Here is a 6,000-nt window from a genome sequence, read left to right on the forward strand (position 1 = left end):
ATGCAGCTTACACAGTGAGCAGGAGGCTAGCTTTGCCCCACCCCCACCCCCACCCCATTCCAGAAACCCACTGGGAACTCTCACATGGCCCTGAACACTCCGGCGCTGCCTTAGAGCTCCCTATAGCTGCATGCTCTGCTCCCCATGCCTACCTGCTTTGGCTCCTGGTACCCATGACCTTCCTACCAGTAGGAGGCTCTGTTTTTAACCATTGCTCTGAAAGCTCTGGGCAGAAGCTGGGGCTCTTAGCCCCTGGAGACCCAGCTGACTTACCTGCTGGAGCTGGCTGCCTGGACTCCTCTCTGCTTTGTGTAGAGACCCTCCTGCCCTGGACAGCCCAGATTCCCCTGCCAGCCTTCTGGCTGGCTAGGAAGACAGCTGTATGGACCAACTGACCTGTCAGCAGAAAGTAACTGTAAGGGACCCCATGCTTCCAGAAGCAGGGACCCAGTGCTTCCCGAAGCCAGAGGAGAGAAAGCCAATGGTAATGAAGGCAAGGATGACTATTGCTGAGGTCTCTGCCCGCAGGCCATACACCTGGAAAGCACAACAGCAGGAGGGCAAACACAGTCACCAAGTGCTTACCCTGTGCCAGGTACCATTAGGAGCAGTGTCTACAGAAAATGCAAGAGTCCTTGCTCTCAAATAACTGTTGGGACAGGTGTGGTTCACCTTCCTCCAGAGAGAGGGAAAACCAGACTCTCCCGCCCGGAGGCAGTGGAATGGGGCTGATGCAAGCTTCATTTAGGAGGGGCTGACCCACCTGGAAGCTGAGCAGTTGGGAACAGGCCCAGATAGCCTAGACTCCACCCTGGTAGTTGCCTCCGCAACCCACGCCTGATGCCCTCATCCCTGGCACCTTGACCTGCCCCATCTCCAACCTCAGCTACCCGGGTTACCTCAGTTAGCAAACACCCTCCAGAAGCCTAGTGGAGTGAGTCAGAGCCCTGGGTCCCTCACCAACCCTGGGTTCCCACACCCAGGTATTCAGGCCCAAGATGCAGGTCTGGGTGCTTTAGGCAGGGAGTGAGGAAACTGGGATCAACTGTCTGGCCTCTCCACCAAGACAGACAACCATAAAAGCCAGGCTTCTAGAAACTAAAGAGGCAGGTAACTGGGGACCCATGTAAGACCAAGGGACCGCCTGTGCTCACAGTTCAGGCTGGGCAGGGCAGCTTGTTAGCCAAACACTGAAACCTCACTCCTGGGAACTGACATTCTCCTAGCCACCTGTCCTGCTTTTCCTCCCCTAAAGCTTTTCCGGTTTACCCCAGATCCTGAGAATGCCTCCTCTTCCCCAGCCCCCATCTCCAGGGAGGTGGGGAATAGTGCTGGGGCGGCCCTGGCTGCACTCCCAGGATGAGTCTGACAGACAGAGCCGGGATGGGCCCCAGAGAAATGTGCTACATGTCCCAGCCTGTGCCAGGATGCTTGGCTCCCCCACTTAACTCCCAGCATGGGGTTCCCCAGCAGCTCCTCCCAAGTACAAAAGGAGAGTGCATCCATGCAGCCTGGACTTGGCCAGGTCCTGGTGGGGCTGATGCCTCAGCCTCTGACATCGCCCTTTTAAGATCCCTCCCCAGCAAGGCACTGTGGCCCACTCCTGTAATCCCTGCATTTTGGGAGACCGAGGCAGGCAGATTGCCTGAGGTCAGGAGTTCGAGACCATCCTGGCTAACATGATGAAACTGTTTCTACTAAAAAAAGTTAGTGGAGCGTAGTGGTGCTTGACTAATCCTAGCTACTTGGGAGGCTGGGGCAGGAGAATCACTTGAACCCAGGAGGCGGGAGCTGGAGATTGCAGTAAACCGAGATCATGCCATTGTACTCCAGCTTAGGCAACAAAAGGGAAATTCTGTCTCAAAAAAAAAGCTCTCCCCATGGGGGCGGGGTGGGGGTGCACCCAGCAATGTGCAGATAGCTCCCCATCCACCTGCCAGGAAAGAAGCCCTGAACTCCAGGTCTTTACCTCTCTGAGACCTTCGGGTGGAGGTAGGGTGTCCCAGCAACCTCCGAGAGAACCTCTTGTTCTGGAGGGCAGGTCCTCTCCTGCTGCTTTGACTGGCTGGTTCACGAGCCCTGCATTTAGACTGGTCCCCATCCCTCCATAGGACTTGGTTTCCTTCCCCAGACTACACAAGCCTGCTGTCAAAATGGCCTGGGAGTTTATTTTCATTGAAGTGTAAATTGCTGATAAGACGGTGTGACCTTCTGGGACAAGTGGTTTTTCAACCCTGCAGAAACTGAAGAATGAAGCTCCCATTTGGAATAGCCTTCATCCTTGCCTCCTTCCATCTTGTCTCAGAGAAAACCTTTTTTTTACTCGTCCAAAACCAGGTCTCATCTACTGTCCCGCTTCCCCTCAGTCCCGACCTGCTTACGTATTCCCCATCTGAAAACAGCCCTCCCGCAGTCTTGCCACTCCTGTCAAATTGCGATCCCATCTGGCTTCTCTCCCTCAAAGATTAATGAACAGTGGACACTTGCAGGCTCTGCTACCTCATTAACATTCCTGGCCCTCCTTCACCCCACCCTCTTCAGAGGGAAGGTGGAATGTTCCAGAGGGAACTGCACGAGGGGACAGGAAGAATGCCTGAATGGCTGACAGTCTGACGCACAGAGTAAGGGTGATCCTGACTGGAGGCTGGAGACGTGGGCAGGGTCAGGAGCTGGTGCCTGACCCTAAATGCTGGCCTCCGCCTGCGCTTTCTGTGCTGCTCTGTGACCTCCACATGCAGGGCTCTCAAATCCATCATCTCTCATCTGAGCATCTCCAGCCACCCCCAGCGTACATGTTGGGCATCTCCTCTTAGTATTCAGGCACCCCAACACATACCTGAGACTCACCCTGGACAACTCCCCCCTGCTTCACCCCCAGGGGCCAGTCTGTTTCGCAGCCCCATTGAGTGTTCATCGCTCGGGTCTGCCCCCTTGACAGCCTGCTCCCTGGCCCCAGCACAGGCCCTCCTCCTGGACTATAACAGCCGCCTCCTTGCTGGTCTGCTGGACCTCAGCCCCTTCTTCTGGTGCAGCCTCCTCACTGTGCCAGAGTAGCCTGCCAGATGGCAGAGCCATGATCATCCCTCCCCTGCCAAAACACTTCAGTTGGTTCCCCTCAACTTATAAGGTCCAGACTCCTCAGCTGGAGTCCCAGCTCATCAAAATGTAGTCCCAGTTCAGATTAGCGGCTCTCTGCTCCTGGTCCCCACTGCCCCCTCGGTTGCTTCCGTCCCGGCAATGACCGTGCATTGTGCTTCTCCACGCTTGCTCACACTGTTCCCTCTGCCCCAATGCCTTTTCCTCCTGCCTACTTGTGGAATTTTTCCTTCCTCTTCAAGACAGCCAAATGCCACCTTCTTTAAAAAGCTCTCCCTAACACCTTCACCCCCACACAAAAATATTAGCGACTATAGCTCTGTGACAACTTTTGTTTCTATCCAAGGGACTGGCTGTCCCTTGAGGCCCTAGCTCATCTGTGCACCTCTCACACTTAGCTACCTATCCCCATGGCTGGAGCCTGGCTTGTGCCAGACAGGGCCTCCCGCCTCGGCCAGCTGTGACAGCCTGAACAGCCATGTTATTCAGACGGTACTTGGGGATTTGCCGCTCAGAGCTCAGCCCCAGGTTCCATCTCTTCCTGTCCTGTGCTCAGAGGCTGAAAGTATGCTCAGCTGGATCGCAGATGGCTCTATATCCTTATGGAATGGTGGGAGTATTAAGCCACCCTTGACAAAGAACACTGGCTCTGTGGGTTGAACCTTTCAGTAGGATAAGCCATCCAATATCACCTTTTAACAAGCCCCAAAGAAGGTCTATCTCACAGGGCTGGGATATCAAAACCTCTCCCCCTGGCTGCAGCAGGCATGGGGAATGCAGTTTTGTGGTTAAAGTGAATGAGTTCAGTGCTGCCCTTAAAACAGCCTAGAGACCCAGCTGGCCTACCAGATGGTGGCTCCAGGCATAAAAGGACACCTGGTCGCCCCTCTCTGCTGCCATCCACCCATCCATCCATCCATCCTCCATGTGTGTATTCATTTTTTCTTTCTTTTTTTTTTTTTTTTTGAGACAGAGTCTTTCTCTGTCATCCAGGCTGGAGTCCAGTGGCATGATCTTGGCTCACTGCAACCTCCACCTCCTGGGTTCAAGCGATTCTCATGTCTCAGTCTCCTGAGTAGCTGGGATTACAGGCACATGCTACCACACCCAGCTAATTTTTTACTTTTTGTAGAGACAGAGTTTTGCCATGTTAGCCAGGCTAGTCTCAAACTCCTGACCTCAGGTGATCCACCTGCCTTGGCCTCTCAAAGTGCTGGGACGCAGACATGAGCCACTGCACCCTGCCCATGTATTCATTTTTTGACCAATATTTTTCACATGCCTACTGTGTGTGTCAGTCCTGAGCTAGGTGCTGGGTACTCAAGACATATGTGTTCTTGCTGGTCCTGGAGCTCAATGCCAGTGAGTAAGACAGATGTGAGCCAAGTAAATATTTCATATAATTACAAGTTGTCATATGTGCCAGGAAAGTGGGGGCATTTAAGACAGCCATGTTCAACAGCTGGAAGGGAGCCAGCATGTCCCGAACAGAGTGAAAGGGAAGGAATGAGAAGAGGCTGGGCCACTCCACACTGAACTTTGTGGATAAACAGAGGGAAGCTGGATTTTATTCAAGGTACAACAGAGGCCCAGGGCAGGGTTTTCAGAAGGGGAGTGACGTGCTCAAATCTAAGGCTATGCAATAGTACCCTGTCCTTTAATCAAATAAATCCAGAATGTGGCATTTCAACAAGAAAACTGAACTGGACTCTTCAGGCAATGTCACCAAAAAAGGAAAGAAAGAGAAAGAGAGAGAGATAGAGACAGAGAGAGAAAGAGAGGTAGGGAGAGAGACAGAGACAGAGAAAGAGAGAGAGAGAGAGATTAAAAAAAAAATAAAAGAAAATAAGAAAATAAAAGTGACATATGACCAAATGTAATCCACAAACTTGAAGGCAGCAGCTGTCTAAGACCTTTGGGAGACAGTAAGGAATTTGGATTGGACTGCATATTAGATGATACCAGGAATTCCCCTTCATGTTCCTAGTTGAAGCAGCAGTCCTGTGGGTGTGCAAGAAAGGGAAGAAGGGGAGGCAATTGGAAAATATTGGTCAAAAAAGGAATACATGAAAGGAGGAAAGCTGGATGGATGGATGGATGGTTGGATAAATGGATGGATGCATAGATGCATGGATGGATAGATGGATGGATGGAAGGAGATGGATGAATGGATGAATGGATGAATGGATGGATAGATGGATGGATGGATGGATGGATGGATGGACGGATAGATAGATGGATGCATGCATGCATCAATGGATGGATGGATGGATGCATTCATGGATGCATGCATGGATGAGTAGATGAATGGATGGATGAGATAGATGGATGGAAGGCTGGATGGATGGATGGATGGCAGAGAGGGCTGACCAGGTATCCCTTTACGCCTGGAGCCACCATCTGGCAGGCCAGCAGGATCTCTAGGCTACTCCAAGGGCAGCTCTAAATTTATTCACTTTAACCAGAAAACTGCATTCCCTGACTCTCGGAAGCTGCCTGTGGAGGGGCCCATGGCTCAGGCACCTCATTTTCTTCTCATTCTTCAAAAATTGAGAGAGATAAAGCAGAGAGTCAACAATTATTGAATCCAGACACCAGACACAGTCGCTCATACATGTAATCCCACTTGAGACCAGGAGTTTGAGAACAGCATGCACAACACAGTAAAGCTCCATCTCTAAGAAAATATAATAAGGCAGGGCACAGTGGCCCACACCTGTAATCCCAGCACTTTGGGAGGCCGAGGTGGGCAGATCAGCTGAGGTTGGGAGTTTGAGACCAGGCTGACCAACATGGAGAAACCTCATCTCTACTAAAAATACAAAAATTAGCCAGGCATGGTGGCGCATGCCTATAATCCCAGCTACTGGGGAAGCTAAGGCAGGAGAATCAGTTGAACCCAGG

Source organism: Cebus imitator, unplaced genomic scaffold (genome assembly GCF_001604975.1).
Source record: "Cebus imitator isolate Cc_AM_T3 unplaced genomic scaffold, Cebus_imitator-1.0 Scaffold256, whole genome shotgun sequence".
NCBI classification, from domain to species: Eukaryota; Metazoa; Chordata; class Mammalia; order Primates; family Cebidae; genus Cebus; species Cebus imitator.